Source organism: Bactrocera dorsalis, chromosome 3 (genome assembly GCF_023373825.1).
Source record: "Bactrocera dorsalis isolate Fly_Bdor chromosome 3, ASM2337382v1, whole genome shotgun sequence".
NCBI lineage: Eukaryota > Metazoa > Arthropoda > Insecta > Diptera > Tephritidae > Bactrocera > Bactrocera dorsalis.
The window spans coordinates 25,569,380-25,581,463 of NC_064305.1; the positions used below are offsets into that span (position 1 = coordinate 25,569,380).

General features: G+C 29.8%; 1 protein-coding gene across 7 annotated transcripts in view; it reads right to left on the reverse strand.

The window, feature by feature from the left end:
- LOC105222325 (pyruvate carboxylase, mitochondrial) overlaps positions 1 to 7,846 on the reverse strand; it is a 36,886-nt gene extending 29,040 nt beyond the window's left edge. For 2 of the 7 annotated variants that reach the window (XM_011199606.4, XM_011199603.4), the window contains exons 1-2: positions 7,690 to 7,846; positions 7,032 to 7,314 (exon numbers count right to left, since the gene is read on the reverse strand). The gene's annotated coding sequence lies outside the window, so the exon portion shown is untranslated. Of the gene's footprint in view, positions 1 to 7,031; positions 7,315 to 7,455; positions 7,559 to 7,682 lie in introns of those variants that run through there. The other 5 variants (XM_029548705.2, XM_029548706.2, XM_029548707.2 and 2 more) reach the window with 5 other exon arrangements.
- Between the last annotated feature and the right edge of the window lie 4,238 nt (positions 7,847 to 12,084).

Consider the following 12,084-nt stretch of genomic DNA (forward strand, 5'->3'; position numbering starts at 1 on the left):
TTTTAAAATTTATTTATTTTTTAAATCAAACATGTGCAAATATTAATACTATAAACATATGTATGCTTTAATTGCTTAGAAGGTGTACTACGTAATTTGTATCGGTAGCCAGTTTTACAAAGTCTAATAGCGATAAGATTCGTTATGAAATTTAAATCAATAAGTAGCGTTTATATTTGATTAACAGTTTAACCTTGTTAGCAGTTTTACCCTTGGTGAACATGTTAAAATTTTAATTATTTATATTTAAATTTAATATATTGTGATTTTTAGTGTCAAAAATTTTCTTAGCAAACCAGAATATCTGTAATTACAATTTTTACAGTGCTCTACTTGATTGCTGCTGTCTTGCTAAAAATTGCAACTGATTTCAAATCAAGCGAGTTCTCGTACGGGTATACTTCAGTGAAATTGGTATAACTGCTCGCTGCTTTATAACTTTCAGCTTATAGTATACCAGGATGTTGCATTTATACCACTTGTTTGTTCGATACGCTGTACTGTACATTCCAGCGCATCTAAAACATATATTAGTAACTAATCTAACCGATTTGCGAACCTAAGTCTAACGTGAAGTACAAAAATATATGTGGTTCATATAATTTTCCACTCATTTAATTTAATGTCAATTAAGTAAGTTGATTCTAGTCACAATTTATTAAGTGTATTATATAACTTATGCTTTAAATTAGTATTTTATTTCAAGCTTGGGTTATTGTCAACATGAGTCGGCTTCGAATAAACAACTCTATTATACAAATGTCATGCGACTAACAATTTTATTTCGTAGTATAAACGAATATACATATGTATGTATGTCTATGCGTGTGCATACCATAGACACTTATTTTAATTTAATTCCAAAACGTTTTCGCTATTTTAATATCTATTTGTTATTCACTTTGAGTGCTATGCGAATATCTCGTGGTGTTTTGCATCCCCGGCGACACCTCCGCAATATATTTTTGATTGCAAAATTACAATTTCTATTTAGAAACTTGAATTGTTGTAGGTATGTACATACATATTAACATAAGCGGCTTTTCATATTTATGTATGTATTCGTAAGTATTTGAATAACATTGTTTAAAGAGAATGCAAAAGGCATTTTAAAAATCTTTTATAAGCTTGCACATTATATTATATATAAGTATAAATAAGTATATGTCTATATATGTATGTTTTTATATAAATAAATTAGCAAGTAAAAATATGGAGTTTGAATCTCAATAGTCGTTGAGTATAAATAATGATCTCAGTTGCTTTGTGTCATTAACCACAAAGCTTTGTGTTAGCAATCCTCTTGTAAGCCGCTACAGATTCTATATTTACAAGAAAATTTTAAAGTGTTTATTATTGTAGACATACGTATATAGATAAATAATTTAGTTGGAAATACTCGTACTTAAAATTTTATGATTTCACGGTTTCGGATCGCTGGAGTTTTGGTTGGTGAGTGTTTTCACGAAATCAACAAACCTACTATGAGTTTTTGCAAAAAAAAAATGCTTTGCTTAGTATATGCTTTGCTTAAACTAACCTGCATATAAGTACTACATTAAAAGAAATACTTTTATTTAAGTTTATCATTTCCAAAATTATCTTTATGATAAGGTGTTATTATTATTTAAATTTTTTTTCGTCAAAAAATATTAAAAAAAAATGGTTGAAAGTAGTGATATATTGTTTTGAATCCCATAAAAAAAAATAAATAAAAAGTTTAACTCCTATTTCTAACAAAAGTAAATGTCAACCTCTTATGTTTTCAGATGAAAACTGCGGTTTCTAAAAAATCGCAAAAACTATGGGTTCACCAATATCTTCTGTTCACTTCATAACAAAAAAAAAATATTAAAAAAGTTTTAAAGTTTGTGTAAATATATGTACATATACTCCAATCTATGTTTATAAGTACATACATATATAAAAGAACGTCGTGTTAGTTACACTATTTTTAACTGAACCGATTTGGCTGAAAATTGGTGAGGAGGTAGCTTTATGTTAAAAATCAGTACAATTTATAAATACCAAAATTATATCTCAAATCATAATCATGTGTTCAAAATTAATGTAAGAATCATTAGACAATTGTATTACTTTAAAAAAGAATAAAATTAGTAAAACAAGGTTAAACAAATACACAGTGTGATCAGTGAAACACGTACTCTTATTTTCATTGAGATAACTCACATATATGCCGATATACAAAGTCACCCGGAAATTCGAAAATCTTTCTATTAGGGGTATGTGGGCTAATGGAAGTACTGGTCCGATTCAACCAATTTTTGACATGCAGACATACCATTATCAGAGAAGGATTATCCTTCTATGTCAATTATAAGTATATCTCACACATTGACCCATTGTTTTTGGCAAATTTGGCATTAAGCAAATTGAAAGCAACTATTACTGCAAATCTTGAACTAATAATAATGTATTTTTTTTTTTAGTTTTTAGAACAAGAAATGATTATCTGAAATATTTTTTCGGTGTTTCCAAAAACCAGCTTTGAATAAAGAGACGACTTTTGATCCAATCGAAAATGTATTGATGAGAACTTGTCTCAATATATTCACTTCAACAATCTGAACTAATTATTCTAAATATATATTTATCTCAAATGATAGTTGTGACCAATTTATTAAAAGACAAAAAACTGATTTCTCTAAATTTTTCAAGTGGTTTGCTTCTCGATTAACAACTGCTCTAGTCTATAATCTAATCACGGCACTCTGAATGCCCGCACTGCAATAGTAAATACTGTTGTACGAGTATACGCTGCTATTGAAGGTCTTCCACACGCAGACAATAAATGATATTGAGTAAAAAAAATACGAAACATATGGTTTGAGCTTAGAAGTTCATTTATACAAACATTTTTAATTCAACACAGCGAGGTATCGCCTGAGATCAGTGTCATGTAGCGGTCAACAACTACTCCATTTCGGCAACAGGAAAGTGCACACGACGTAATAAAGTGATAGTAAGGCCATAAAAACGAAGATTAAATATATGTACATACATATGTATGTACAGTAGGATGAACTAAAAAGCATTCAAAATTTCCCATAAAAATTACACGTAAAAAGTATTTTTCATTAAAAAGGGTAAAATTTTTTACATCACGTAGTTTTGTACATATAAAATTTCCTAAAAGATTCAGTTATTTTTATGAACAACTTTCAAAGTTCACCTTTCTGGCAGGTATATTTTTTTTGAGTATATACATACATATATAGGTTAATTTTAACACATAAACTCGTTGGTGTAGCTTTTAGCTCACACTAATGTACATATTTATATACATACATGCATATGTATGTACTTTTACGTACACGTTTCCAAACGCGTCACAACTAGAGTCTTAACGTTAGACATACATACATACATACGAGTTGTCACTTGTGTTTGATATTATGTATACAGATTTATGAACGTCACTTCAAAAGCGTACACTGATTTTTCACGGTGCACCAGATGGATTTTTGGCATGCCAAGCTAACTTTGCGCAACTCTAGAGGTCTACAATTAGATAAATGTGAAGGGCAGTCAATTGATTTTTCGCCAAATATATGTATGTATGTATGTATATATGTATATAAAAAAGGAAACGAAACATAAATAAATGAAAATTAGCAAGGAAATAGTAAACTTTCGCTAACAGCGGCCAGTGCACTTTTTGTGTTACATTGTTTTCGCATATGGTATATTAATAGACGCGGAAACACGTGTGTGGACTTAGTTAAAAAATTAATAACTTATGTATTTGTATATTAGTGTTTGCACATACATAAATGCCTACTAATATACATATAATAAGTGCATATATGTACATACACTTATCTTATTGTTGTTGCTTCTATGTGAGAAACTATTATTAGGCACGCCTAATTCACGTGATCGGCCTAAATTGCTGTAGCACGAAAATATCATATAAACGCGCAATGATTATAAGTACATATGTATGTCGATGCGTGCGTAAATACATATGTATATATGTATATATGTATACATTATTGTAAGCATTTTTTCAAGTTCAAGTTAAACACAACTACATTGTTCACAGCAAATTTGATTTATTAAGATGCTCAAGCAAATTATGATAATTTGCACGCACTTCCAACTGATAAAACAGAATTGTAGCTGAAAATAAGCTTTGGGTATCATAAAGTATTTATAATAAAAAATAAGACAAATCTAATCTGACTCTAAGCAACCTATAGATTTCGAAACTATTTTATTTGTTATACAGTGAGGCCTCAGTAATTTGGACTTTTCTTATGAACATTTTTCCATAAAAAAAGGGGAAAGTTATGATATTTATGTCTTTAAAAAATCTGTCCCAAAAATTTAAGTTTATATGCAGTAAATACATTTTTACAAAATTACACATTTGATTGCCAAAGTTTTTTTTAATTTGTTGATGTATTTTAATTTAAAATAAAATAAATTTTATATAACAAAATAATAAAACCAAACATTGGCTACGAATATCTTTAGCAAAATTGTAGACTTATATGTACATACATACATATGTATGTATATCCAAAATAAGAAATACGCGAATTTATTTTCACTTTTCCTCGGTAAATTCAAACCTTTGCTTTGTTCTCGTTTTTAATTATTTCCTTTTTTTATAAAGTCTTCTAATGAACTCAGCGACGTCATGCGTAAATAAAAGAAATAGAAGTGGAACATACCATACATATTTACATATTTATATAAATATTGCATTACCGAGCACTTAAATCTATTTTGGTACATATTAATACGCAAATATTTAAGAAAATTTTAAAAAATCTATTGCAGCTTGGGCAACAATAAACAAAGAAAATTTAAAATATTTAAAAATATATATGTTCGTTAAAAACAATTTAAAAAAATTACAAAACGCTTCAAAATATCGAAAATATTGTATGTTGTGCCAAATATAAGTTAAGTTTTGTTTTTTTTCGACTATACGCGTGCATGACTAAATACTCGTATTTGCATCATTCTTTCTCAAAATTTGTTGTTGACTTCACTTTATAATTAGTGACGGTGTGTTCTGCATATTTAAGACTTCACTAATTGTAGAGATCTTGTATTCCTTTATTATTTTCGAAGTATACATACAAGGTCTGTCGCAAAAGAAACAGAACTTTTTAAATATAACCGTTTCTGGTGGCGCCACCTATTGGTGGGTATACGATATAAAAAGTTTGATCTCTTGTTGACATTTCGTAAAAATTTTAAGACAATTGGATAACTACAATCGATGTTATCGATCAAAAAGTGACAGCAGCTTTTGGTCATCTGTCGTAAAATGCATATAAAGACAGTGCTGATTTGTTTTTACGATTCCGAGGGTATTGTACGCCGAGAGTTCGTCTCACCTGGCCAAACGATTAATGGTGTGTTTCACCTTGGTGTTATAAAGCGTCTTTTGTCACGCATTCGTCGTGCTCGACCACAATACCGTGAGGCAGGGTCCTGGCGCCTGTTGCACGATAATGCGGCGTGTCATCGGTCGACGCTTGTCACTGATTTTTTGACAAAAAACTCCATATTAATTATTAATCACTCACCCTACTCACCTGATCTGGCACCCTGTGATTTTTACCTATTTGGAAAACTTCATTTGCCCATGAAAGGACACTGGTTTTAGGACATTTCAGCTATCCAAAAGGCGATGACCGATATTTTCAAGAGTATTCCAAAAAATGACCTTAAACACTCATTTGAAATGCCAATTGACCGGGCTAAACGCTGTATCGAAGCACAAGAAAACTACTTTGAATAAAAAATATAACTTTTGAAAAATATTAATTTTTTGTCGTTTTTTTTAACAGTCTGGTTTCTTTTGGGACAGACCTTGTATGTGCTGGTAAATACCTGAACAGGTATAAAATTTTGTGACAATTTCTAATACAGAAATATATATAAAAACCTTTTTTAATATTTTTTATTTATATATAAATTACCTTATTTAATATAAATTAACTCGACTACCGAATATAATCGCAAAATGATTAATTTAAAGAAACAGGACGCGCCCAAGTGCCCATAAAAAAGCCTAAGTAAGAACAATAGCACTTAACGGTCATGATTAAATTGCAATGTAAAAAGTCCAAGAGATACTTATGCCATAAGTATGTCTCTTAATAAGCATTGTTCAAAAATAGCCAACAAAAAAATTAAAATATATAATTATGCAATTGAGAAAACAGTGGAAAAGACTTACGTACCTACAATAAGTACATATCTGTATATTTGTATATGTACATATTAACGCTTTGGCACAATATAAGCAAAGAGCAAAGAAATTGCAATTAATTTGTGCAAAACGTTTATTACACCTCTTGCACTATCACTTTACTCTCGCTCGCTCTCTAACCATGCATTATGCATGTTACTCAATAAAATACTTAAATGAAAATGCGATATTTTATTGTATGTAATAAATCATAATTTACTTCAAAAAATGTATAATGCATGTGGTTCCCAGAATATAAATATCCAATTGTCCAATGCATTTTTATTGTGATAATTTTATGACTTTCATAAAGTGCATTGTTTTATTATTTTTATATAACAATATTACATTTTTATTGAATTTTTTACTTTTTTGTGTTAAGTTTTTTAAATTTTGATATTATATTGCAGTAGTTTATTATACTAATTAATTTATCATATTATTTAATATTCTTGCGTATTTTATTATTTTTGCTTGTTTCACTGTTTTTTTAAATCAATTGTTTATTCTTCTTTTGATTTCATTATAATATTATTGAACATGTTTTTAAGTGTTCTTTACATTTATTTTTTAATTCATCATTTTAAATGTTTTATAGTTATAATTGTAATACACATATCAATATTTAAGAGGTTTTAACATAATATGTATGTATGTATGTACATATGCACTTTCATATGTCTTATGTTATGTCCTTTACCAAAATTATGCTAAACCAACGTAATTATGTTAAGTCTCACTAAAATGTCTGTTAACTTCATACAAAATATCACAGCTGTTTTGATTTTTCACTTACGTTTTCTATTGACTTTCGGCACAGATATGTGTTTCCTTTCGCTACTCTTGCTGCTTTTTCGTGTATCCTTCGTTGTGTATGTATATTCAAATAAAATATATATTAGAATTTTATTCTTCACTTATCCTCTTCGACGAATTTGCATGTGTTACGCATTCAAATAATGCATATATACACGTTCAAATGAATGTACGTATGTGTATATGTAACTATCACTATTTAAACTTCACAGCACTGCAGTTACCCTGTGTCGTTGTTGTTATTGCTGCACAATTTATTGTCTCTTATAAAAAAGGAAATATATAAATAATAATTACAATCAAAGAAAAAAAAAAATTTAAATCAACTACACACATCCACCACTTTCAAAAGTGACTGTGCAATTTCTAATTTTTTAGAATTAATAATTATGTAAAATCACAACTTATTGAGTAGAATATTTGGAAGGGATTTTCGCCAACTTTTTCAATAACTTTCTATATGGACAAATGGCGAAAGTTCGTCTCCTTGATATGCACATGCGAAATCTATCAAAATAGTTAGGAAAAATTAAATTTTTATGCTTCGCACTTTTTTATATCTGTATATACACATGTACATACATATACATATAGATATATTTTTTTGCACGAAGATTAATTTAAAAATTACCACGCACCACCACTTGGAACAAACACGTCCGTCCACACCAAAGTAACACATCTGACTGTTAGAATGACTTGAAAAAGCTAAACATGAAATGCCTAAAGTGCAAAGCTGCACAGTGGCGATGAAATGAGCAGCACTGCTATCAGTACCAGCAACAGCAAAGGAATTTTAATACCCGAAAGAAAAAGGTCGACTGACATGAACTTGCCAATGTAGAAACATACATAAAATATAGCAGATTGAGAATAGTGAGTATAGAGCGAAAGCTTGAGAATAATAACAGATGATTGTACAAGTTAACAGCACCATATACATATGTATATGGATTGCATGCGTAATTTTTTCAGCCTACCAAGCAGGCAAGTTTTGATACTCAATTAAGGAAAAGTGTGCAGACTGTGGGCTAAACGTTTCTGAACTATCAATTAAATTTTTTTGCATCAAAACGTAGCTTTATTTTTCTACATAATATTCAACTTAAGTTATTACATTTGTTGGTACGATCGTACAACATTTCGATACTGGTTCAATAGTGCGTAATTCAAGGTCTTCAAAATAGGCGTATGTTTTCTTCTTCATCCACTATTTTGACTGAACTGTGAATGCCAAGGATGTTAATTGACTTGCTCAATTTAACTTAATGCACTTTCACCAAACATAATTTCACGGAGTTTTGCGATGTTTTCTGGTGTTACTTCCTCGTGTGGTCGCTACGAACCTGATGTCATTTGTACTGGTACGGAAGCACACAAAACTCAGCGAATTACCTATAAATTTCTTACCGGTACATATACAAACATATGTATATTGAAGTACAGAAAAGCTCCAGAGCGAGGAGCATTAGAAATATTGCAAACTTTTAACCAAACGATTTTATGGACATACGCATGTACATAAATAGGTATTTTTATACACGAGTACATTTATATCTGTAATCACATATCGCTCATTTGCTGCAAGACCGGCATAAGTCAAAAAAATCGATTCTGCAGAAAACGCGTTTAAAGTTTTCAACTGACTACAACCTTACACGGTGACTCCAACCTTACACCTCTTCTCAAGCGGAGCATATAAGAGGTATTCATATGAATTTTTCACTCAACATGAAGTATGATATAACGAACAATTCTGCAGCATTAACTCAAAAATCACGTTTTTTGATTTATGCCGGTCTTGCAGCAAATGAGCGATATATGTATATACATATATACATTCATATACATATGCATATGTGTAGGTACATATGGTGACGCCAAAGTCAAAGAGTCAACGTCACTACCCAAAACAACTACGACGGCAGCGTTCAATGCCTCCAAATATCTCGATGTTACGAAAATCGGTCGGTTTGTTGTTACATTTCATATACATATGTATGTATGTATGTACATATGTACACACATATGTACATACATATATGATCTTTCATGCTTTTAATTTTATGTACATAAGCGATACTAAAACTCGCGTAAACATCGCGCCAAGAAGTGACTAAACATTTCTGGGAGGCGATAAACGATTCTGTTAACATCGCAAGACCACTACCGGCAGAATTACTAGTTGCACACAAACATGCATATATGCCGCAAAGCCGGTTACGATGCGTTATTTCGCACACCTATATATACATATATATACATATATGTACTTCTACACAAACACATCTACACAACATTAATATTCAGCTAAACTTTAATGATATTGTATGCACTGAGAGCAATGTATTAATGTAAACTTGAAGACTCTGAGCAAATGAAACTGTTAAAGTTTTACAGTGTGGGGCTGATTGGGCGCCGACCAACAATGCTCAGAGCGAAATCGTATGATCGACAAGTTGACGTTCAAACACATTAATAACATTTTTTATACCTCCATGTGCCTACATTTAGCCATATTAATGGGAGAATAAAAGAAATAAAATCATCGAGGTTCACTTTCAGTAAGACAAGAGACAATTTGTCAAAGTAAAATGTCACATAAAAACAAGTTAGATGTTTATTGTTGTTTTTGTTATTTGTGTAAAATTGTAATGCAGCATGTGATCGTGTTACACCGAAACTTCTAAAACGATTTTTTAAAATTTATACATATACCAAATATTTTATTGACAGTATTTTATTTGAACGCAATAAATTCTTAATAATATAATCTACGAATGTGTGGATGTGTATATGTAAGTAAAGACATTAACTTTTTGAAGTCTATTTATATAGCTAAAGAATCAAAAGCTACCAAATCGATAAATGTGCTTCAACTGTTCTCAAATACTTTTTTAAGTTTTAAGTAAGTTATTCATTAACTACTTTATAAACAAGCAAATTTTTAAACCGATAATACGGGTGATTTAATTTTTTTTACTTAAAAATATTATTGCAAAAAACATATATAATTACATATAAATACTATATATAATATATGCATATTAGGGTGTCCCTTTTTGCCCTAAAAACAAGGATTAAACGTAAACAAGCTACATATTTTCAATTCAAACCTTTTTAATTTACATTTATTTTTTTCATGTACTATATACAAAAATAACATGTTTTCTTGATATTTTGCAATAACTAAATAAATCTACAACTTTAAAAATGAGATATCGTAATACAAAGTATATTGCAAAAGCCAAAAGTTTTATTGACGTTTTCTTTTCCATACAAAATTAAAAGTTATACGCAGTTATGCCTCTACTACCTTTCTTTATTTTTATACATTTAATATATAAGACACTTGACAAACCTCCACAAAAGTGAATTTAATCAAAAATCGCCTACTTATGTATCACAGGATGTCTGTAAATTGCGATTTTTAACTGAATCGTAAAACGTCTACGTAAACTTCGCGAACTAAAGCAATAAAAAAGATAAATAATATTCGCACGTTTATACTCTCGTGTACAACAACAACAAAATATGGAGAATTTATTATCAACACTTTAAGCGGCACGTATCTGATAGCAAAAAAGAATTTATCAAGCAAAACCACAGCACTTATGAATGATTTAATTAGCACCACGCTTAAAAAAGATATCAGTAGCGTTAACAAAACGCATTTTAAGTATATATGTTTACATATAATTGCAATTATGTTCGAAAAAATAGCAGCGCTTTCCTATAATTGAAAAACGTTCATGGTAAATCCGATTTATAAAATTTTGTTATTGTTATTGTTAAATGGATACTTTTTATCCTGCAATAATTGTACAAATTAGAAAGTCTAAAAAGCGAGATTTAATTTTTATTTCTGATAACAAGAAAAAATAAAAAAAAATAGTAAGGCGGAGAGCCGCCCCGCTTCAATTAAGAGCTCACATTTGGAGAGAATCTCTTAGAAGTGTCTAAGAACCCATTTATGAGGCAACCAGCGAAAAAAATGTTTTTGTTTTTTACCCACCCTAATGGATACACAAACCATTCCTACGCAGTTCCCTCAAGGGAATATTGCAGACGACTGTCATTACGTGTACGCGTTGTCTTTATAAGAACCTAACAGCATCTTTGCAATATCGCACATGTTGTCGCTATTTTTTCGAACACCATCGTATCATATATTCTATCAATTGGTACCACTTGCAATTCGTTTATGGGTGGTGCTCAGTGCGTATGAGCAATTTTCATCACTTTTATACTCGTATTACATTTATTTTTACTTGCTGCATAATAAATTTTGGAAGCTTCGCTTCTTTTATTAAAGCTATGTTATTCTAATATACATATGTATTACAAGCATTTATTTGATTGATTGTAGTGAATTTGTAACTTTATAATTTATAGTTTTTTTGACATCTCCACGGCTGATCTAAGATGAAAACAATTATTGTGAGCTAAAACACAAACTTATGGATGTATGTATTAATGTATACCTATGTGCATACATGCATGGATGTATGTTTGTACACCATTTGATAATTATAAAGCTTATATTACTTATATGTAGTATTAATATTTCTCAACCTTTTTTACGAGTCATTTCATTATCAGCAATATATGGCATCGAGCAAAAGATTTTGCAGACGAGAATGATTAGAGCATTCAGACAGACTTAATTAGTTTTGTGATTTGCGATTTTAAATATGGTACACTAAATGTGAAATATGCTTTTTATACAATAAAATTTAATTTGTATGAAAACAAGTGTAATGTTTTATATTTATTAACACTTTGTATATATTTGTATAAAAGTAATCAATTAAAAAAATTGCGTTTTCTTTCTCATCATAATTTCTTTTAAGAACAAGGTATTCCACCCGGCTATATTCCTACTACTTTTCTCCCTATGTATTTATGTGAAATTGATTTATTTTTAACTTTTTCGTGTTTGAGTTGCTTACAAAATATAAAAAATTACAATCGATTAATATTTATGATGATCTCTATTCAGTATATTCCAAATGGCAAACAAGAGTTCTTTT